Here is a 24,832-nt window from a genome sequence, read left to right as displayed (position 1 = left end):
AGAATCAAGGCAAAATTCAAAAAGAAAATCCTTCGAAAAATCACCCACCATTCTATTATATCACATAATAAAAACAAGGCATGAAAGTAGACGGAAAACCTGGTCTGCATTCATAAGCTCTACCTCCTAAACGTCTGCCAGGAGAGGCAACAAAGGCAATGTGTGTGAAAGTGTAAGTTGGGCGAGATATTTAGGTTGCCTGAGTTCACAAAGTGTGTCACAAGGAGCTTATCAGCGCGGGCCGGGATTTATGTTACACTGGGTGAAAAGGTAGTTGACATGGCAACCCTCAGACAGATAGCGCAGCCTGCCTGGGCTGAATGGGCTCAGTACGCCTCAAGAAGTCCCATGGTCCTCTCCCTTGTGCGCGCTGAAATCGATGTGGGCCGCCTGCATGCGTGTGCGTACAAGCAGATCGCGTGTTTAGCACCGGGGACTTCTTCTGCTCTGTGAAACAGGAGCCTTTTAATTAACGGCTAACATTCAGGAGGGGCGTGGGGAGCGGTGGGGGGTGTTCGGTTACATTGTTTTGGAGCCAGAAGGTATTTTATCATGTCGCTTTGTTGACTGTGAATTTGTTATGCAAGAAAGGCAATATTAAAGCATTACATAAGTAGGGCAGAATTTCATGGCGTGGCTGAAAATTGTCTGGAGATAAAAAAAAAAGAAGAAAAAAAAGTATTTGTGCTTGTAATAACAAAACTGTAAAATCACAATGCAGCAAGGATGTAAGAGAGGTCTGCTCTGTTTTACAGCAGACTGTGGGAAAGACGTTTCCATTCTGAAACCGGCTGACCCTACGGAGCGCTGCTGAGCATCCATACCTGCATGTGTGTGAAGGAATGTCATTAGCACTGCGATGACTGAGGGCGTGTGAGAGCCAGACCAGGGAATTCTGGTCCGACATGCTCGGATTTTGAATGGGTTCTTGGGCACACTCTGACAAAGTGTGTGTGTGTGTGGGTGCGTGTGTGTGTGTGTGTTTGCAAGAAAGAGACAGTTTTCATCACTCCTCAATTCCAGTCACACACCAACGGGCTACGCTAGAAAAAAAAAAGCTGTTCACACCGTTTCTTTTTTTCTAATCTGTCCACAGAAGCTGGTGATATAGAAGCATTGCTGACTAATACCTTCACTGGAGGATGATCTGAGGTCACACACACACGCACACACGCACACACCCACCCCCACCCCCACCCCCACCCCCACACAAGTTGCATCCTTCTATCATTCCTATCTTTCTATGCATCTTTCTTACACTAAATCCAATTGTTACAGGCCTAACATTAAACAGAAAAACATTTCTTCTTATGGGACCCAGCATTTGGGTTTCATAATCAGAAGTTGGTCCTAAAATGTTTGGAAAATACACACTGAATGGCTATTAGAGACGTTTTCAAACAAACACAAGTACTGGGCCGTTCTCTGTCCCTGGAAAACTAAGGAACAGCCATACATGAAGTAAAAGCGGCGCTAGTGAGCCCCCTGGTGGACAATAGCGGCAGTGCAGAGAGTGAACTATATGAAGTTTACGAAAAGGATTAAATTTTAAAAAATTAAATATATTGCAGTGTAGCAACCGAAGTTCATTAAAGATTTTGGATTTTTCATTTAACTTACGGAAAAAAAAGGGGTAAATCCTACTGTAACAAAACGAACAACAGTGTTAGGGCGCCATCTTGTGGTTAAAGTGGACCAGCATATCATACACTGGGCATTTCTTTAAGTATTCCAGTAACATTTTAAAATAGTCTTCTTCAGAAGTCCGTTGTGTGAAAATAGGATTTTAGAAAAATTTTCTTTTTAAATAAAGTAATTTTAAAATTAACTCATGTTTTTTTTTCTCTTATTTTTGCTTTCAATGTCTACTGTAAATTACACTACTGTCAGCTATACAACGAAGTCCGTTATAAACTATGGGTCATACGTGTTTTTATGGATGCTAATGGTAATTCTTTTTAACTCCTCCCATCAACCTGCTAGGAAACTACAGATGAAAATTAGCCTCTTTGGTGAAGTCTGACATATTCATGCATATTCATGTTGATTAATACGTATTGTCTCCTTTATGAAATAATAATAAAAAAATCCTATTCCCAAAGAGGCAAACACTACTCAGTTTCTAGTCCTTTTCTCATCCACTCTGATAACTTTTGAAGCAGAAATAACGCATTTAAGGTTTGAGTGAAGAAGCGGACAAAGACCAGAGAAAAACTTTATCTGCTTGCAAGTCAGATATGAAGAAATGTGAGATGACTTATTTGATGTAGATGTAGGTACTCTGTCTGAATCAGAATCATTTTGGCAAAATAAAAAAATCAAGCCAACATGGCACCACCAATATTTTCTGTAGAACTTTCACTTCGGTGGCAGAAAATGTGGAAGGGTTAGAAACCCTGAAGAAAAGAAAATGGGGGGGTCAGAGACGGGGTTAAATATGAGTAAATAAGGACTTCCTCCCCGAGGGTAAAGTTCTGCACCTGGACTTCTCGTTTCAGCCACGCTCAGAGCCCGCTCTGCAGCGGCCAACACATGTGGCCCAGAGGAAACAAGCTCATAGAGGTGCAGGTCTCCAATATAGCATCAAATGCTGTCAGGGAGTTCTGAGAACGGGACGCTTCACAAACCAGTTCCTGCGTTTTAATGAGTAACCACAGCTGTGCTGCGTTCCGCTGAATTAAGGAGAGTCCAGACAAGTCCTGTCATAAACTCTGTGGTGGTTTCAGGGACTCTTAACAAAACATCGTTTCTACTTATTTTGTGGTGTTTGAAATTCAATTATTACTTCTCTTTAACTCAGTCGGCGTGCCAGGTAATTAATTAGTATGGCTGCATTACTATTCGTACCATATATTTGTTATGTCTGTTTTGATACACAGACTGTAATTGCACTTTTTAAAGTCACAATTAGAAGAATGTGGCACATTTTATTCTGCTGCTTATAGAGTAGGCCAGCAGATATTAGATGGTTTATTGCTACAGAAGGCTAAATATGAGGAAATTGAGGTTTATTTTGTGTCACATCTTTGAAGTGTTTGCTGCTTTTGATCCATTCCAGTTTTTAACAGCGTATGTGTATTGGGATCAAAAGTACAGCCGTCACTGTGTTCTGCTGCAGAGAAATACGATGTTACTATTTCTCTGATTTCCCTCTCTTGTTTTCTTTTCTTTCATATTTAAGGATTGACACAACATCTAAGAATGAGGTCTCAATGCTTTATGTGTGCTCCCAAGTAATTCAGATAACTATCTGTTACATTATAATAATTATCTATCCATGTTACACAGAAAGGAGCTCAGTTTCACTAAGTTTTAAGCATCTGACATACCGAGGTGAGCGAATCTTAAGCTTGGCTTATCTGGAGATTAAAATCTGAATTCTTCTGTGCAAAGTGTAGTAAAAGTAACAATAAGCCTCTTTAGGACACCAGTCACATAAAGAAGTGTGGTTTGTATCAATACCACACAGTAACTGCATTAAATCACTTTCAAATTAATTAAGATTTATTAATAATTTTGTTGTATAGACAAGGGAGAAAATAGTAAAACTAACAATGCAGACGGTACGGAAAGTTTTGGAGGGGTTGAAATTAGAATTTATCGTGACAACAGTAAGTAAGAATTTTTATCATACAAACAAAAAAAAAATCACAATAAATGATAAAAGATACGATATATGCCCAGCCCTACTTGTGTGGACTATCTCAAAACAGACCAATTCGCCGTCTTGCAATTGAGAAAAAGTGTAACTCCAGCTGACCAGCAAGACGCAGAAACAAGTGCGGGAGGGGCAACACTTCATTAGTCTACTCTCCACCAAGTGATTTCTCTGACACCTTTTTTGAAGGCGTTGAGCTCATAGGAACGGTAGACCTCGATAAACCCTTACATCAGATAATGGACCATGCCTGTGTCCATTAAACGCCTGTGGCTTTGATAGAGCCGCCTCAGCTCGGTGGAATACAACATCCACTCAATCGTAGACAGAAACTAGAATGTATTTATGACTCACTGACTCTGATTCTCCAGTTTACAGCGACTCTATTACACCCATCCCCTGCTATCAGCGCTGTTACAAATGGCTTGCCCTTTATGTTCTTTCATCACGTCTTGTTTTATCCAGAGATTCTGGAAAAATTATTGACCTTCAGTGTGGCATGCTGAAAAAGCACGCAGCTTTGCCGTCTTTCTCTCCCGTTCAGTCACCCAAGGTCTTCACCTGGGGGCCCCTGCAGCCTCTGCCACACAGAGAGGAGCAGCAATAATCAAAGGTTGACAGCTAAAAAAAGGACGGCAGTGGGAGGAGAGGTGTGGTGGTGGGGAGGGGGGTCTCCTTTTCTCTCTCTGTTTCCATGGATCCTATTCAGAACTTTAAATCTCTCCCAGTCTGAGGAACTGTCTAGTTCAAAGGCCCCTCCCCTGGTCCAGACTCGCGTACAAACAAACAGAATGCAAAAGCGTTGAACCTAGAGCGTCCACATGCGGGCCAGACAGAACAGAACAAGGGGAGAGCTGGCAGAGTCAGGGAGGAGGTGGGGGGAGAGAGGGAGCTTTTATTTTGACAGTCCTCGTGTCCATGGAGAGAAGCGTCTCTATTCTGTTTGCTTTCAGAGACGAAACATCTGAACATCTGCGGTGTTCTTCGGAGCAACATGCTGGGCTAGAGTTACAAGCTGAACACAAACATGTGTGGGCTTTTCCACAACACAAAGTCTAACCAAGTGATTTTGGTCCAGTTTCTAGTGCAAATGTCTTAGAGTGCTAGAAAGAAGACAAAACTAACTTAGAAGTAGCTTTTCAGCAAGATGTAAGAGTTTATTTTAAGTCAATAATTCTTCGATATTGATGAAAAGCTACTAGTTCCAGTGGCAGATTTTTTCATTTCTAACAAGACATTTTTCCCACGTTATAAGTGAAATAATCTAGTACTTCTTCACCAATATCAAGGAATTATTGACTTAAAACAAGCTCTTATGTGTAGCTAAAAGCTTACTTGTACGTTAGCGTCGTCTTACTTCAAAAATGTCATTTGAACTAGAAACAAAAACACTTGGTAAGATTTCGTGTTCTTGCATTGCAGAGCACAGCAATGTCAACTAAAACAGATTTTAATTAGATTGCTTGGAAATTCTACTGAGTAAGGCCATGCGTACAAATGTCTGGCACAAATGAGCTCGTCTCAAGTCGTAGAGGCACACGGCTGCTTGTTTGTCTTCTGGCCGAGTCCCACATTTGTTTTGTATTAGTTCATATTGAACCGAGAAATCCGACCGAACCAAAACAAACATTGTGTAAGAACAAAGCGCTTTCACAATGCAGGAGTATCTGGACTTTTCGGGCTTTGTGACAGACTTCTCTTTCCTTTTCCATTACGAGCTCTTTAAGGACGTTTAATTCCCAGGAATGCAGGCGTCTGGCAGAAAACAGAGTTAATGATGTTCTGCAGAACTCTGCCTCATCCACAGAGGAAAATATTTTTCCCTTTAAGCCATTCCTGGTACACAGGTTTTTCATCGTGATGCAATGTCTTGACATGTAGTTCTTAAAGGTGACACTAGGGAGCACTGCTGCACCTTCCACCGAGCTCTGAACCCACCACACAGTCCAACGCAAATACACCCCACACACACACGCACACCCACCCACACACACACACACCCCCGCAAACACGTTTCAGCCTCCAATTCTAAAGAGGCCGCTGCCACGACTCAACTGTTTTCTCTCGTTCGCCTGAGGGAGATTAGCGTCTCTTTTCCCTTTTTTTTTTTTGGTCCATGACTGTGTCCAACTTCTCCATTTCAGATAATACAAAGAGGTTGTGGCCCAGATGTGAGGCACCAACTCGAACTCGGCTACAAAAACATTCACTTTCCCTCCTTCTCAGCTCTCGCAGTGTTTTTCTGTCTAATTTAGGTATTACTGCTTTTCTTGACCGACGGGCCGGACTAATTTCACGTTGGAAGAACCACAAAAAACCCCCCCCAAACAAACTGAAATTAAACTCTAATTTCTGTTTTTGTGGTGCTCTGGAGAGAAAAGTACAGATATGTATTTTAAAAATATACTCTGGAACATGAGGCTGGGACAAGGAACAACAGAGGCCAATATGTCTGATTCATTCTTAGGATAAATCCCAGGTGACTGTTTTCAATTTTGAGAGATTAAATTTGCCTTGCTCTACGTCAACCAGAGAACAATTTGTTTCATTCATTTTAGTGCACATGGCTACAAATGTCAAAGCATTTTATTGGTGTTTAAGGGATGGACCATTGCAAAGTAGTGCAAAACATGCAGGTGGGAGAGAAAGGATATTTTATTCCTTAACGAACCTGGACAACTGTTAGTCATGCACTCCAAAGACCTGGCATTTATGAAAAAGTGGTGACGACAAAGCAATTTCTGAGATAAAATACCACAGAACTGGTAAAACATGGTGGTGACAGCATCAGATGTTAGACGAAATTGATGGAGCAAAAACACGAGTTAGTCCTGGAAAAAAACCCAAAAAACTATTACATGCCAAAGACTTGGACAAAAGTCTTTAGGATCCAAACAGAACAGCAACTCTAAACACACAACCAATCTTACAAATGATTTTGAAAACCGTGTCAAGATCTAAAAACTGTTGTTCCAAACGTTTCGCTGTTCAATGTGAATTCCAATGAAAGAAAAAAAAAAAACAACTTTCATCCTCTAGATTCGCAAAACTACATATTCAAACAGCCTTGCGGCTGTATCTGCAGCAAAAGGTCGTTCTACATAAAAACGCCTGGACACAAATTCAGGCTGCAAATTTCTACTTGTTGAAAAGCCTGAAATGAATTAATCATTTTCCTTCAAACTTCAACATGTTGCATATGCATTCTGTTGTTTTATTGTGTTCCAAAAAAAACCTCCTCAATGCCTTGAAGGTACATTAAATAAAGCAGTATGAACAGCACACACATTCTCCCATATTATACCTGACTTTTTGTGCAAAATAAATGAAGAGGGGCACTTTACACTGCCCCGGTGCTTGGGTGGGACATGTCAGACTGTTCCGGTATAACGTCTCTTAAACCACATCTGAGCGCGGAGCCGAGTGCACAAATTGTGGCCTGTAAAATGGTTATGATGGCTAAAATAGAGGGTGGAGCAGCTATGAAATGGCATATTCTGTCCTAATAGACTATCATATTGGACACAGGCTGACATTTGAGAGAGACACAGGCGTAAAAAGCTGCGCCCAGCCCTTTGAAATAAAAAGGTGAAAGAGTGGTTAAGAGGAGGACAAACGACGCCCAAAACGACAGACCAGCTGCACAAATTTCATTACGTCCACGTCTCACATTAAAGGCTTCATCAAACAGTCGAGGAAAAGACTAACAATTAGGACTACGCCATTGTGTAAGCTTCTGGTCGCTGGAAGGCTGGTGCAAAATAAACCTAGAGTTGTCAAAAGAAATCTGAATAAGACCTAAAAACCCCACAGGCCGGACACAACAACACGAAACAAGAACGAGATTGAGCAAAAATGTCCTACAGGTTTCACAGTGACATTTATTACTGACCAGAAGGAATAAAAATGTAACTTTGACATCTACTGTACCAGAGTAAGAATCCTGAGAATCCCCAAGAATTTTGGGACAATATGAGGTGGGTTGATCAGACAAAAGTTACTTTAGGACCTGAATTTGGATGGAACCATAAAATCTGTTTGCCATCCGTAAATCCCAAAGGGCAATTTCCAGCCATCAGCTCGTAACCTCAGGTTAAAGAACACCTGGGTTGTACCTTTAAAATGCTTAAACTGGGTTAGCAACTGAGGAGTTAAAATTGCGTTGTTGTGCCCCAGAAAGTCGATTAACAGAGTTTTTTTTTTTTTGTTGATGCTAACAGAATTTCTTCCCCCGTTCTGGTTAACATAAAACTTCTCGCAGGACACGAGGACGGCCCCGCTCTGAAGAGGAAGTATTCGGATCCAAAAACTTCACTTCAGGCGAAATGTACAGATGTGAGGAAGGAATGCTGGATTTCCATCCAAGAGATTTGGATTCGTTTCTTTGGAAGAGACACTGTTTCAATTTACAGTTCTTAGGTTTCAGTGGATTACATTCATCTTTAACCTTTTTCCAGCACAAACAGATTCCTGCTCTCTGGTGAATAAGAATTCATCGCAATGACACCTGGACACGGAGGACCACGTAATTCACTGTTACAAACTCATCCTTTTTCCACTGACTTCTGTGAGCTATAACTCAATGTTGCGCTTAATGCAGAAAGATCAGGGATGCTGGCTTTAACAATGACAGGAAACACAAAGTTTTCTCTGTATTGCTGAATAACGTTTGAGGACAAGGGAAATGCCGTCAATGTGTTTTTGGAAGATTCTCCAGTTCCACCGGACCGCCTTTGATTGAATACTTCAGAGGCTCGGTTACATGGCTTTCAGCTCTGGTTTCTGGTCGGAATATAGAAAATTATACAAGCAGCTTTGCTGGCTTTGGATAATAATTGCAAACAGGAGGGAAATGCTAGTTCGTCCTCACATTTTTGTTGTTCAAAACAACAATAGATTCCTTCGGAGAAATGTCGCCACACAGAACAAGCTGCAAGAGCTAAAAAATATTTTTATTTAAAAAAAAAAGAAGAAAAAAGCAGTTTATTGCAGCCAGTTAGATAATCTGTTCCAAGTTAGAGTGAGTCATTACATTACAATGGCTGCTGAAGACATGAGAAGGCTTTGCTGAAGGATAGATGGAGGGTTTGTGCATTTTTTGGTACCTCATAAAACAGTTTGAAGGGGGAGGGATCTAAAATAGGACCTGCATCATATTTTTATTTACAATAGTGTCACAACAGATGAATGTAGCACGTTATGCACTAGTAAAAATGTGAGCCAACGAGTATAAAAATTTGTACTACAGGGCGCCACACAGAAAGAGTCTGGGCCAAGTCAATTCAAAAGTTAAGCCCAATAGGAAATCAAGTATTGAACTAAGTTTCGTTTCTTTCGGTTATGTGACCCGGTCTACACTATTATTTTCATTGGCCTGGAATAAAAGCAGGGTCAACGAGACGCTTTTAAACACAGAAATGTTTTTTCTTTTCTATTTTTTTTTCTTTTTACCAAAACGATGTTTTGGTAAAAAGACATCGTTTTTTACGCAACAGTGCAAAACAACCATTTTTTTCCTCTGCAGCATCTCACATACAGTGGCCAACAAACTTATTGTCGCACCAACTTAAAACTTTGGTTGCCCCAGAGCCGCCTTTGATTGAAAAATTCAGGCTTTAATTTGAAACAGACACAAAAGTTCACACATACTGACCTTTATGAAAATGTTGAACAAATTAATGCATATTTTTTAATCTTTTATATTTAACATTCTAAACTGATCGGAGTGCTTGAATGCTTAAATCATGAATAATAATTTTAAAAAATCGTGTATAAATGGTAGAGAACTGTGACAAAAAGTGACATGTTGGGGTCAAAGAGTCTACATAGCAACATCTTTTAAAGGTTTTTATTACTGTCTATACCATGAAGGCCAACACTTGTGGAGGGCACTGTATACATGGTATGATTAATAATAATAATAACAAAACAACCTAATACTCAAAAATTCAGAAAGTCTGCAGTCTCAAAGATTAACTTGTACATCAGAGAGCCAGCGACTTCAAAAGCTCTGCAAGTCTGTAAGATCAGCTGGTAAAAGTACTTAGAGGCCTGATGGCAAATGTTCAATCCCACACACTAGGAAGCACGATAATATGATAATGTGCATGGCAGCCCAGACTGCCCTGAGTGCAGCCTGGCGGTGGCCCAGCTCAATCCCACACCACCAATGCTAATGAAGAGCTGAAGGGGCGGCGTGGCTCCGGGCCAGCCTCACTGTTGGGGTTATCATCAGCGAACTGTGGCGCAGGGCTGCCTGAGAGAAAGACTAAATGTCAGCCGCTCCTCCAAGGGACTGCCTCGTGTCCTGAAGAAATGCGGCAAATTGCAGCAAGACGCCACAGCACAGCTAAACACAGGTTTATATGTATGTGATGCTGTCACACACTCTACTGACAAACTGAGTTAACTCCCACAGGAAATGTGTAAACGCACCTAGTTTTGAATTCATAACTCTTTTCAGAACATCCATAAAAAATATATTCAACAAAATATTTTTTTGTTGAATATTTTTGCATATAAATGATGATTTGATGTGATTATTTCTGAGTATTCTGAGTTTCAAACTCAAAATGCAAGACTTAGCCAGACTGGATGGATAGGACAGACAAAAGGATGAATGGAGAAATTGATGGATGAATAGATAGATAGCTTGATTGATAAGTGAATGCATAAATGGATAGATCAAGTAATGGATTTCTTAAAGGGCTAGTATTAAATGTTTTCCATCCACATAGATTCATTTTACAGCACAATCAAGTACATATGGCGTCACCTTCAGCTGTAATATATCAAACATGACTTAAAGATATTCGACCTTGTAATTTAATGGCTTGGAAAATGGGCCTCTGTCTCTTTAAGAAAGTCTTGCTCCTTCTAACATTTTGCCTTCAGGAAGCCATCACAACATCGCTCCCCTATTAGCCCTTTAAGAATATTTTTACCAGCTTTGCACTGGGAAGTAGTTCCTATAATGAGCTTAGCTGATGAGCAGTTCCACCAGCTGTTTGCTAATTGCTGCTGGCTAGTCTGAAGGAGCTGAGTGGAGGAGTTGCAGGCGAGGGCTGCTCTGTGAGGCGGAAGCTCAGAAACTTGGAAACTGCAGCACTGAAGAGGAGTTTCGTTCTTATACTCGGGTTAGGACCCACCGAGGCGTTTTGCATAAAGCTGCATGGTTGTCATGGGAGATTCAAGGATTTCTCAAACATGCATTAAAAAATCAGGTATGATTTTGATGAGGGAATAACATTATAACATATTCTAAAGCCCAAAAAAGTTGGTTATACATAATACTGCCCCTATAATACATTAAAATGTGCATCTTTTATCGCAAAACAGCATAAAAAGCAGTCATGAACGCTGTTATTTCTTCAATATGACAACAGCACAGAAAACAACATTTAAAATAAAATGAGCTGCCAACATTAGTCTTTTCTTTCATTACAACACAGAGCTCTCTAAGGTTTGTGCCTCAGGCAACAAAGGAAAAAATGCTCCAAACAAAAGACGGTGTGTGAACCTCGAACACTGCTTCGGGTTTTTGAACACTCGTTTCATAAATTTTGCTTTCGGGGCGCAGGGAGAGCTCTCTATGAAAGGACACCTTCTGAATGAGAAAGCACTTCCTCTCTTGGTGAAGATCTGTGCTCATTCAAAAATATGAAACGTTCAATTAAAATCTCGAGTGCTTATTAATTTATAAGGAAGACCCACATCTCTGACATGGCTGGAGCATACATCAAATTAAAAGCTGATTTTATAACCACCAAAGAGACGCGGTGCTTCCCCGTTAACCACCGCATGTAAACACACGTTTTGTAGTTTCAAGGAAGAGAGACGTTCCCGGGTTGGAGAAGAAAACAGTGGAGGAGAACGACAGAACTCCTTATTGACTTTATGGGAGCAAAAGAGGGCCAAAAAAACGCAGCTGGTGAGACAACACTGTGTTCGGACACTTGCACACGCAGCTTCACACACATATATAAACACAGCCATTAGACAGCAGGAGGGCAGATAGGAGAGGGTGGTGCAGTCGATGAAAAGACCTGATTAACCCTTGATCCGTACTCTGCAGCATCTGCATTTGTGTAAGTCTGTGTGTGTGCGCAGGAATGGCAGAGTTGGAGTGAGAGTGTGTGTTTGTTGAATAATAACTGCGCTATGTGCTCCGCTGCTCCCAAGAGGAGACAGAGACAGATAACAGTGACGCTGTTCAGATCCACTGATAATGGGATGGAGAGGCGGGTAGTGGGTGTGTGTGTGTGTGTGTGGAAGGGGGTCAGCCCTGGTCGCTGCGTATGTTTATGTAAGTTGGTGTGTTTGACAGGCGGCTGACATGTTGGTCGGAGTTGTTGCGTAGCCTCTGTCCCGCGGGGTCCCTGCACGCTCCTGGAGCGAACTACAGTGATTTGTAAATATGGTCAAACACATGGGGAACTTTTCTCACGTTTCACTAAAACATCAAACCTTTATTGCGTGCACTGACTTTTTGGAGGCGGCGGAGTTCATGTGACATAATAATCACAAACTAATGCAAATCAGAGGTGTGCAATACTACATATTTTGGCATCAATTCGATACAAAGGAAATACTGGGTCATTATTGAAATGATCGATACCGATACTTTTTATTATTCAAGTTTGATATATCATCAAATCTCTGACCGTTAGTTGTTTTAGATCTTAGGGCAGAATTTGGACAAAGTTGTTACGTGTCTATAAAATATGTCAGAGTAACATGATAAACAAAGACATGTTATAAATTGTGTGCTTTTTTTCATAAAGGTGCAAAAAGTTATTTGAGAGCAAATCAAAACGTTTTTTTGAGTTGAGAATCTACAATACAAAAATAAAAAGAAATCCCAAGAGGAAATCCTAATGTATCGATCTTACAGCACAAGTATCGATCCAATACGGTAACCAACTTGGTATCAATATTACCAGTATTTTGGATTGATCCGCCCACCTCTATTGTAAATTTGCGAAATGGAGGCAAAAAGATGTACAATTGTCAAAAGATGTTAGCAAATGTGAAATCTGAAAAGGTGTACCCCTGTACTCAGCCCCCTTCAATCTGAAACCCCTCAATAAAAATCAGAGAAGTCACCTACTTAGCAAATGGAGTCCAAGTGTGTGATATTATCTCACCATAAATCCAGGTGTTGCGTGAAGCCTTCTGAGGTTTCTTCCAAAAAGTTAGTGAACAAACAGCAAGGAACACAGCAGACACTGGTCAGTGAGAACACGGTGGAGAAGATTAATTTAGGCCAAGTACACTGCTTTGTTTACGAGTAAAAGATTTTAATCCACTTTTTCCTTCAAAGCACATTTGCTTCCCATCTCTCTCATGACATTCCTGTCAAATTGTTATGTAGTTCCGGCCAAGATAGACCTGGGGTGTAATTTGGTCGAACGGTCAGAGACGCAGTGGGATGGAATCGCTAGCGGTCTGCGAGGCCCCATGAACTTTAACGTGTTCCAATTGCTACCTTGCTTACATCGTCCTACCTGTTTTTCTGTCTGATTGGTTGAGGAATAGGTTATGATCCTGTCTTGACCTTAATGTTACCCTGTTGACAGACTGTCCAACCAAAGCTACAAAGCTATGGATCCTCCGGAGTTACAACGGGCATCTTGACTGTGTTTCTTCTTAATCCTGTCCCTTCCCCATCAATCAATGTGTATGGACGGGGATGTCTTGAAAGCTCACAGTTGTGCCACATTGTTCTCCTTTTCAGAAGACACTCTTTGTCTAGTTCAAGTTCAATATGTTGTCTTATAACCCAAACTAGTTGTGACGTTCTCCACAAGTTTGTCCCTGAGCTGTTTCTGCTGTGTGCATCGGTCCTAATGATGCTGTTTGAGGACTAAAGTTCTCCGCCAATTCTCTTAGACCACCGCAATCAGAGAATAGAGTAAAAGGTGACGAGTCACAATGCCAGCTGAAGAAATCACCAAAATCAAGCAGCTTCACATTTTGTTATAATGCAACTGTCAGAAGATGTGAGCAATGAAAGGAAACGAAGGAGAGAAAAGTGTCTGTGAGAAAAGCAGAGAGAGAGAGATCAGTTTCTATAAGTGCTGGATAAAGAATTGTGTATTTTTGTGAACAAGTTCATGCATGACTGTTTATTGACTCTGCACAGCTATTACTGCATGGTCAGGCTGAGGGAATATACATATGACCGTGTGAGAGAGAGAGAGAGAAAGAGAGAGAGAGCTGCGGGTTGAATGTGATACCTGCAGGGCAAATAAACAACCTGAACATGGCAGATTTGAACCCAAAGCAATAAACTTCAGTGAAATCTGAGCTCTGGGCTCTGTTTACTGGATGATCAGTCAACACTCCACAAAGACACACACACACACACAGCCTGAGACAAATATCAACCAGGATGCAGAATATGAACGCAGATTTTTACGCTATGAGATATTTGGGGCCACAATGGTGTAAAGAGAAACAGAAAAGCCGATAAACGGAGTAGAGGTCGGAGAAAATCGACTTGTTTTCAACCAGTGAGACGTCTTCGGTGGTCACAAGTCTCTGTGAAGGGTAAAAGATGGGTGGGACACGAAAAAAAGCAGAGATTAAAGCCACATGTGGAGGCGCAATGCACATAGGACAAACACACACAGGCACGCACGCACCCACATAGAGGCTGATTGATTAAACCGGACTGTTTCATACTTTCTCCCTGACGGTCTTTCATCAAGGCCAGGACGGACAGCTATGTGCTGCTCGTACACTGCTTCACGTTCGTAAGGATACATCCCCCCTTTGAACTCTGTTTCATGAAGACTCGTCATTTTACTGTGACTCATGCTCATCTGCTCATTTGGATGCAGACCGTCCTGCTGTGGAGTGACTCATCTTGTCCCCATAAAGGACGGCAAGAGAAAGTGAAGTAGCAGAAAACAATAATGAAATTGTTCATCTTTAAGACCGTACCAAAAAGCTGCAACATAGTTTGTTCTCCACAAATGAACAAGATTCTGATGCTGGACAGCACAAGGTACTGTTCAATCTGACAGAGCAGGAGAAAGACTTAACAGTGAAAGGTGGACAAGTCTTGCATACGGTACAGTAACTCCATAGGTTCTCCTGGCATTTGGCAGCATTGGATCACTGAAAAAAGAAATGCTTGAGCCACCTTCAGCACAAATAATTTAAAGTAGTGTTTTCTGCATGACTCTATCTATCCCTCAGATTGCTGGGAGGAGTTTGGACCACTTTCCTTAAGATTTGCCAGTACTGGCTCACTCAGAGGTCTCTTAAGAGAAGACAATGCATGTCCTTAGGACTTGATTGAATCATTGCAGCAACTCAAATCTGTTCTCTCAACTCTTTTTTTGTAGAATTACCATTGGGTTTTGAATCATTGTGTTGTGTGATGTGTCAGCCCATTGGTAAGACCGCCTGTCACACGTGTCTCCAGCAGAGTGGAGTGGTTTATGGTCGACTCAACGTTTGCAAGGTGTCCTGGTCCTGTACAGAGCAACCACAAATCACTAACCCTCCGCCATCATGCTTGATGGGAGTCAGCAACATTTAGCCTTGTTTTTAACTAAGCCATGCAATCATTTCCAGTGAGTCCTTCCAGAGTAGCCATACTTGTCCAGCCTTTTTTCTTACAGTACTCTCATGAATGTATTATCACCAATGCCAAGTAAGGAAAGAGTCTGATTTAAAGTTCCAGTTGTTTTTCTCAGAGCATTGCATGGTCTGACCTTTGGTAAAAATGTGAAGATTGCTAACAATCTCTTTTCCGTTTGTTGGTAGCCTTTCTCGATGAAGAATGGTAGACTTGTCCAATTGATGGGTAGAAATTGCTTCACTGAGGTCATTGCTGATGTCATTCCTGTTTGACATTTTATTAACATACCGTCACGTTCCAGAGCAGATAAACTGTCAAAACCTTTGCTTTAATGAAATTGGCCAGACTTTTTGATGATCATTTAAGGGCATTAGAGTAGCAGCATGTGTTTTTCTCTTCAGTCTTGTTATTGCTCCTGTATTACATCTTCAAACAGTATTACTTAGAGAAGCATATGCCTCTACATACCAGTTTATTCTGTGCTTAACTCTTGAAACTGCATTTAATTAACTGAAGAGGGTTAGACCAAAGACATGTATTCCCAGTAAGCAACATTCTCTCTGCTATCAACACTTAGAACCAGCATTTGCATAATTTTGCAGCAAGACATGCTACAAAGGTCGAGTAGGGGAAACTGATGGAGATATGCAAGATGATAAAAGGCGGCAGTATGATAACAAGAGATTACTCTTTCCATTTCCCCAGTCTTGAAGATAAATCTGTAAGATAGCGAATTATTTATTCAGTTTTTATGACTCTCAGGCACACTGACATTTCTTTGAAAGTTTAATTAAAAGTTAATATTATATTCCGTATTGACCTTTAAGTCTTTCTCACCAGTCTTTTCAGGTCACAGAATCTGATAAAGAACTCCTTTTCCAATAAACTCTAGTGAGTCAATTTCCTACCTTCCTTAAAATTTCTGATTAAAAGGCTTCCTTTTTGGTAAAGAGTCTGACGACACCTGATTGTGGTATACTAATAATTGAAGCCAAAGTGTTTTTGTAATAATCAAATCCAAGAAAATTGTGGTTTTTAACCAGTTATGCCTAGAAGTTCTCAAATAAAACTTTCTTGCATTTAGAAGCACAAATGTTCCCATGGAAAAAAACATGTCAATGAAATGCTACGGCGTAATTTTGAGCTGATGTGAGTTTTAGTGGAAAACATTAAGCAAGTTCTATAGATCAGTGTTTTCTAAAGGTGGGGTTGGGACTCTATGCTTGGTCATGACACGGCAGTGTCCTGAGATGTTTGTTGGGACTGTTTGTGTTGCCGTGTCGGTCTGCTCTTTTCTTATTTGGTTTTCTCATAATTTGTGTGATAGAATAAGCTACAGTCACAGTTGCAGGTCCCTTTGTGTATTTTATGCCAGGGGAATCTAAACAAGTGAGAACCACTGATCTGGATAAGCTGCAATAGTATTGTACTTTTGTTTTCATTGTTGAAGGCATTGATTGTTCTGGTTCCTGTATCAATAAAATGTCTTGGCTTAGTCAGAACAATATTATCTTCAAGTAATTTACATAAAATCACACCTTTCGTCACACTGCAGTTTAAAAATGATTGAACCACCAACTGGCTGCTATGCCATGATCTGACTGAATTTCACAGCAAAACATAAGCATTGGTCAATGTTGCTGAGGAACCTTAGTCTACCCAATTTAGGGTTTCATGTCTTGCCAAGAAGCATGTCAATATGTTTAGAGGAAGATGTAATCGAACCCACAATTTGATGGTTCTTCAGTGGGAGAAGATGCACCTCAGCAAGAGCCATCAGCGGCGGCGTCCCCCAGGGGCGTGTTCTCGCCTCAGTTCACTTCTCTCTCTCTCTCTACACAACTGAGTGCATCTCTGCAGGCCCCACACATCCTGGACAAAAACTGCTTGAACATCTACCTTCAGGTTCACGCCACAAGGTGCTGTTCCCAAAAAAAAACAACTGCCACACAGAGAGAGTTGCTTCCCAACAATGTCTCTCTGAAGAACACTTACCAGCTTTCATTGCCAGAGGAAGAAGACGCAGAGCATCACTGAGTCCCTTCACTCTCCGTGCGTGGGCTTCCTTTGCATTGCATGCCTAGTTCCATCTACTCTTAACACACCGCTGATCCACATGCCTAAAAAGTTCCAGACCTGAGTCATCGCTGCACAGATGACTCAGGTCATCGCTACACAGAACGGAAACCACAGACCTCTGACTCATGCATTCAGCTCTAGGTAGATTGCAGCCAAGTCTTCTTGCCCTTTTAAGGTCAGTGGCGGTGTGCGTCTTGGCGATCAGGAAAGGCCCCCTAAAGGCAGCCATTGGTAGCTTTCCTCTTTCAGAATAGAGGTATTATTAATGTCCTAATGTATAACGGGCCCCATCTTCCCCAGGATTATTTTGGCAACAAACTTATTAATCTGATTAACAAAAATTTCCAGGTTAAATATGCACAATTAAATAAATAGTAGCTGCATTTCCATTCACCATAAAAATGACCAAAATGGAATCACGGAAATAAATTTGCTGAATGGAAACATGCCAATTTTGAAAAATACTTTTGTGCTAGGATAATGTGGTTTTCCAGCCGTATCAAAACTGGTGCGTTTCACAAATCTTTTTTTTCACAAACACCTTTTTTGCAGCAAAGTGCTTATTAGGCACTGTTTTTTTTTAGCTCCACCAGAGGTCTCACAGCACCAAACAGTTCATCAAAAGTTACGTTTGTCATTCAAAACTGTTGAATCTATTACTTCTCTGTAAAACTGCAGACTACAATTTCCCCCAAATGCTGCATATATAAGTAGCCGCACAGGAAGCAGAGCCGAGACTTGATACGACAAATGTTAGGTGAGAATTTTAATTCAAATTAGATGTGCAGAGCTGATCTGCCGAGGCATCGGTGAGATAGAACGGTGTAGGAGGCAGACAGTGAGCGATAAGGAGGCGAGACCCTCAGACACAGAGGAAGCCTCCTATCTCAGGAAGTTTCTTTCGCAGATGTCAGATCCCTCTAATCACGTCTCCGCTTCCTGATTCGGAACCGCCTCATGTGGAACTCTCGGAAAGACACAGAAGCGGGATCACACATATACTTATCCGTCCAGGCAGGCATCCTACACAAACATCACGTCCTGCTGGGGTTTAGGTCCACATCAAAGTGGATTATAGGGTGGATAAGTCTACTGCTGCGCTGACCACTGGCGAACTCAGACCACTCATTATTTCTGACCTCGGGACGTTTAATGGAACGTCTCAATCTTCCAAATTGCGTAAATATATATACTTAATTGCCCGAGTTTTCAGGCAACAGACTAAAAACACCAAATGTACTCATGAGATGTAGAGTGTGACCACTGACCGCAGACTATTATAACACAACGAGTTATAAAAACCTCCTAATCCAGCCCTCTAAAACAATAATCTAATCTGCCTTCGCAGATCCCATCTGAGAACTCATCACTCTCACGACTAAAGACATGCAGACGGCAAAGGAAGTTTGTTTCAGAATTACTGAGATCAGGTGAGAGTGTGGGGGTGCACCGGGGTGTGTGTGTGTGTGTGTTCACACTCCTAATTGGTGCAGATGCTAGGAGGCCTCACTAAGGGATTTCTGCTCCCACCTGAGAAGCAGATGTTCGCATGTGTGTGTGTGTGTGTGTGTGTGTGTGTGTTTGTGTCAATGCATCCACACAAGAAGGCAGGAATAAGTTTACCCTGCTGTCAAAATGTTAAATAAAATCGATTTAATCTTGTTGCACTTTAGCAAAAATAGATCCAGATAAAATCTGGATTATGCCTCATTCCTTTATCATGGAAGCAACCAGAGATCTTGCGCTCTAGATAAATATTATTTTAACTGCCTCAAGGTTTTGCAATGTTTTCATTTTGACCTTGGTAAGAAATATTGGTTAACTTGGAATTCAGCACATGCATCAGCCGAAGGACAAGACACCTCACCAGGATCATCCTTTTAAAAACAATCTCAGTGAAACTTTTAGAAAAAAAAAAACCCAACAACCTACAAGTACTATTAATCTGTGGGGGGAAAAGACCAAGTTATAAAACTATACAGTATATGTTCCTATAAATTCACTGCTGTTCCTAAAAACATAAACGTGCAAAAAATCTGTGTAACTTGCACTTTATTTATTTGACTTAAGATGTTTAAATTATAACTCTTAAGACATCCTGAAATGCAAAATTTCTTACAGACCTCTCTTAATTTATTTTTTTTCGCTGATTTTCATAAGTCAAAACACTCGCTGATTGTGACTGTATGTACAGTCGGAGCCTAAACTAAAATGTTTAAACAAACGGAGCTTGTAACAAAAGGTAGGACGAGATAGGACAAGATGATCCTGTCAGCAGGATGGTCGGGGTGGGGGCAAATAAAATCTTTGACGCTCACAGTCCTCAAGTCTCCATAGCAACCATAAGATGCAAATCTATATGCCAAGTGGTTGTTTAGGGGGCCTGTCCGCAAAAGGCCTTTCCTCTCCTACCAACACAAACATAAAGGTTTGGAGTTTGATCGACTCTCTACCTGGAATCATGCATTTTGGTTTGATGACACCAGAATTCTAGCCTTAGGCAATGATTTATACTCCACAGGTTTAAAACTAAGAACATGTGGAATAACAGCTAAAGCTCATTGCTAAGAACGGAGGAATGCTGTGGGCCTGCATCTCTGCCAAAGGCCCTGGGAATCTTGGTGAATCCTACAGAGAAGCAGAGGGATGAGCGGAACAGAACTCCGGGTGATCTTGTGATTCAATTGCGAAATTGTGCAAAACAAAGTGGTCAAAGTTTTCTCTCTCCCAGTATGATTCAAAGATGTGTGAAAGATTAGCTAAAGAATTTGGAAAGAGTTAATCAAGCCTGGAGAAGATCTCAAAAGGAACCCTAAAAATATGAAAACAACATCTGGCTTTTAGGAAGGAAGTATGAAGAAAAAAAAAGGCATAAATGTATATTCTAATAGTAAGCTTACAAATATGATAATCAGCTGTGCCAGTGTATGCTGTATGACACACATCTAACATGAGTTTCAGACATCACAGCTCTAATGTTACTTTGTCAACACTCCACCATATATAAGTGTTTCATTAGAGGGGAGAGGTTGTTGTGAACAACTGGGAGACTCTGGAGCGAGAGGGCGTCGAACGCTTCCAGCAGCAACATGTGAGGAAAAAGTCTTCATAGAGGGAGGGAGATGTGAAAAAAAAAAACAGGAAAACGAGAAAATGAAACCCATACATCCCATCCTGGAAATAACACCCTCACTACTGGGCAGATTTTCTGCAGACAGGCTGGAGCTGCAGTATGGAGAAGGAAATAATAATAATAAAAAAAAATCCACAGACTGGAGTTTGTATGTTCTGGGTCAGAGATGCTATAGGAGGAGCTGGGGGAGTGTACAATTATAAATGGTGACTTTACAGCAAAGTGGGTAAGGAGGGGGCCGTTATAAAGTTGGTGTATTTGTGTGTTTATTTTAAGTAGGGGGCTTAAGTTTACATGGCAGCAGCCCTCCCTGCAGACCCTTCATTATCACCGTCTGTACGCCCGCGCCTTTGGATGCGCTGGTGACTCTGCTCTTCGCTTCAATGTTTCGCGTCATGCAAGAGCCGGAGAAGGAAGGAGCGTCCCGAACAGCCGGCCCATTCATCCCTCCGCCCGAGACGTGTACCTGGAGCGAGGGCGGCGGAATCGGATGCGATAGCGCCGAGCTATCTGACGCAGAGCAGACGCCGCCGGGATGACGGCAACAAAGAACAGTTTGGAGTGCGTGTGTGTGTGTGCATGAGAGAAAAAGTGTGTAAGAGGGATGGAGACTCAGACTGATGTGAGAGAAGATAAGATGGAGTGAGATGGAGGAGAGGACAGAAGATGTGATGAGGAAAGAGGATCTATTGACAGCTGGATTTAAACGATAGTGAGCCTGTACTTCATCAGACTGAAGTCACTGGGTTTTTTTTTTTCTAAAAGCGGAACATTAGGACACTTTTATCCGATCTTTAACATTTAAATAACCCCTATGGTTCAGTTTAGAGCAATCAATCAACTTTGATTGCTTCTACTTCCTTCTTCTCATCTCCAATGCCATTTCAGAACTATTGGATGCAGTTTGTCGTCATTCAGAAGTTTCTACTTTCATAAAACACTGAATCTGAAGCCAAAAAAATTTTAATTTGAAAAACAAAAACTGAGGGGTAACATCCTCGACCAGCTATTAAAAAAAAAAACAATCATGAAGTTTTGTTAAAATCAGCTTCAATTAGAGTCTGAGAAGTAGTCGTCAGTGTAGATTTAAAGAAAACGTCGGTACGGATTTACCTGATCGCCTAACGACTTCCTGGCAAAAGGCAGAGATACTTATTGAGGGAACATATGCTCCAGGTAGACAAGGAAGAAATCTGACTTAATTTAGTTTATCAATACACTAAATAACCACAAATGTCATTGTATGGATGCTAAAGTTTGTCCTGTTTACATCTTTGCCAAGCAAACTTTCTTTTGTATTTTGTAGTAATTTACTGTTGTAGACCAACACAAAGCATTGCCGAGTTAAGTGGAATGGAAATGACAAATGGTTTGACTTTTCAGAAGTCAAAGTCTGAAAAGTGTGGCATGCATTTTCACTGAGCCCCTATTAACACGGAAAGTCTTGAGGGGCTTTTAATGTCACGAGACTGACATCTTTGCCCTTTTCTTTTTTGCTATAAAGTGCAACCTTGAGAATGGCTCAACAGTACTTTTCAAGTCTTACTACAAAGAACCGGATTTACTTCTTGACTTTGACTAGGCCATTCCAACCCATGAATGTGCCGTAACCTAAACCATTTCATTAAAGCTTGCGTTGTATTTGTAGGGTTGTGCTCCTAGAAGGTGAACCTCCTCAGTCCAAAGTCTTGTTTTCTACCCAAACTCATCCATCCTGCCTCAAACAGAAACATCCCCATAGCATGATGGTGCCACCACCATATTTCAACGTGGGGATTATGTGTTCAGGCAGACAAGCAGTGTTTGTTTGCTGTGTTCCTTTGGTTTTTTTAAGAACATAACTAATGTTCTGTAACACACCTCTGGGGCTTTCGCAGAGCAGCTTCATACAGATTCACACAAAGTGGACTCCATTTAAGAATGAGGAGATTTATGAACACGGCTGGGTTTTAGTTAGGGGAGTATTGGGGGGGAATGGGACTTAAATCCACACAACCTAAAAAAAATCAAACATCTCTACAGCAACTAGGTAATTACAAATTACAAATAGAGAATAAGTCTTCCAAACCATAAGATCTGTGGATATGCTAAATATGGGTGGGGGGTGTTAAACCTTTCCATTTTAACATCAGCAACACTTCCATTATGTACCCTCTCTTGAATGATGTTTAGAAAAATACATTTCTCTGGCCTGTTTTACTGCAGCCTGGTAAAAACTAGCCCCTTGTTGCTTCTTCTACAGGGTCTGGACTCTCAGTTAAGAAACGATTGCTTCCTGGAGGCGTAGACTCTGTTGAAGTTTGTAAGTTTACCCAATCACTCAAGTTTGCCCGCGACTTATGTAATGTGGCAGTTCGACGCTATGAAGCTTACCGGAAATTACCTGCACTGTGAACAACCATCCCCCACTACGAACAGAGAAGTGCTGATCACAGCGAAGTGGCTGTTAAGACTAATCCAACATTTGGAAGCGTGTAGAACACGGATTGAATGGCTTCACTCACTTCCTCCGCTGCCATCGCTAAAACCACAGGCACACTATGATTCTGAAACAGTGCAGAACACTGACATCATCGTTCACAGCTCCTCCTTCTGTTCGCTGATTGGTTCGTTAGAAATTCTGCCAGAGGTATTCAGCTCAATGGGAGAAAGCTCAGATGGAGCAGTGAAAGGAGATGAGAATCAAGCGGAATTGCGTAGGAAGGCAATGGCCGGGCTAGTTTTACTGAGCTGTTAAACTATTTACGAGGTAACTTTGGATCTGATGCAGATTAAAAAATAACTTTCCAAAGGGGGAAAAAACCCCCCCAAAAAACATGCTGCTGAAATATTCCAGAGTTTCAATCCTACAGTTATTTACAATTTAGCTGATTTCCCCCCTCCCTTTGTCCTGATAAATTCCTTTGAGTGGACTTTAAAGTATAAGACGTGTCATAAGTGCAGAGCCTGTAACAGAAAAGTTTAAGTGATGTGTCACCATCACCATCTGAACTGGAGATGAGGCACGTAGACCAGTTTAAGAAAGATTGAGCAGGAACCCAATGCAAGAGGGATGGAGGCGAACCTGGAGGACCCCATCTGCTTTAGGGTCTGTGTCTGGTCGGCGGAGTAGGTGGAGCAGGAAGATAAGCCTATCTGTTACTGGGTCCATGAAAGTCCTGAAGACGCAAACAGACACCAGGACGTAACCAGACTCTCCAGACTGGAAGTTAAGAAAGACTCCTTTCTGCTCAGTCCTTCCTATCTGTCTCTATCAGGCTGGACCTGCAGTTCTAAGAAGTGACTCTGATAACATGGAGCACAATTTACAACCGCCTACAGCGAGATCTGTCATTTGCTAAACAAAGCTGGGGTGCAGCATATAAGACAAAGGAGCATAAACTAAAGGGAAGACAGAGAGGAGAGAGGAAAAATGTATTTCTTTGCCTTCAAACTGAGGGAAAAGGGGAAAAGAGACAAGCCATAAAAAAAGAGGAGGTGGTGGAGGTAGGGGAGTTGGGGGCGTTTCTGCTGGCTCAGGCCTTGATTAACACCAGACCTCTGACAGGAAATGACCGGGCCAGCTCAGAACGCCAGGAGAGCTTCCATCTGGTGCCGAGGCCACGGAGGAGTTCTCCACCCAGGAGAGAACTGGACGAACACGTTTCGCTTTCAGGACTTCGATAAAGTCCCACAAGCGGTACAGGATGTGATTACGGGGAGCATCGTTCTGTTCTTGTTGTCCTTTTGGGAGGCAGACAACAAAAGTGATGCCAACTGCAGATTTTCACTATAAATCTAAAGAAAACACCACGATTATCATTTAAAGTTCTACTTCTTATAAGAAAAACCTTTCTCCTACTAACTATAGTTAGTAGGAGAAAGGTTTGAAGGGAACATGAGGCCAAAGGAAAAAAAAAAGAAAAGAAAAAAGTTTATCTGAATTTAGAGAAAAATACTGATGGAGGAAGTCAGATGGGGCGAGTGTGGGAGGGGGTCGGCGGAGGGAGAAGGAACGGGGACAGTTTGGGGAGGAAAGCGGGTACATTAGGACAGGTCATCTTTCACAGCTAACTGGAATCTCAAACGTAAACAAGTCCTTCCGCACTAACAGATAAAAAGCAGATATACCGTAAAACAAACAAAAAAAACAAAACAAGCGGATCTGCTGAAAAACAGACTCACACACAGAGAAACTCAGTGAACTGCTCTTTCCTGTTCAGAGATCTTTCTCTGGTCAGACCTCGCAAGACTTTTTTTTCTTATTTCTCAAACAGCCCGACAAAACAGACCTGGCCCAGACGAGTCTCTGCTGTCGTCTCTCTACTTTTACCTCAGGCTCCTTTTAATACGGAACAGGAGTGGATGACGGGATGATTTGTGAAATATA

General features: G+C 41.5%; 1 protein-coding gene and 1 long non-coding RNA gene across 3 annotated transcripts in view; both read right to left on the bottom strand.

Moving 5' to 3' along the window:
• Positions 1–24,832, bottom strand: part of scfd2 (sec1 family domain containing 2) — a 129,580-nt gene that overhangs the window by 34,848 nt on the left and 69,900 nt on the right. The window lies entirely within an intron of this gene.
• Positions 6,327–23,142, bottom strand: LOC116725649 (uncharacterized). The gene is made up of 3 exons (XR_004340437.1): positions 22,968–23,142; positions 15,573–15,577; positions 6,327–6,337 (listed from the first exon to the last, which is right to left on the bottom strand). It is a non-coding gene; the product is annotated as an uncharacterized LOC116725649 (long non-coding RNA).

The sequence above is a fragment of the Xiphophorus hellerii genome, chromosome 9 (genome assembly GCF_003331165.1).
Source record: "Xiphophorus hellerii strain 12219 chromosome 9, Xiphophorus_hellerii-4.1, whole genome shotgun sequence".
Taxonomy (NCBI): domain Eukaryota; kingdom Metazoa; phylum Chordata; class Actinopteri; order Cyprinodontiformes; family Poeciliidae; genus Xiphophorus; species Xiphophorus hellerii.
The sequence above is the reverse complement of the archived record's forward strand: the minus strand, read 5'-3'. Positions and strand labels throughout refer to the sequence as shown.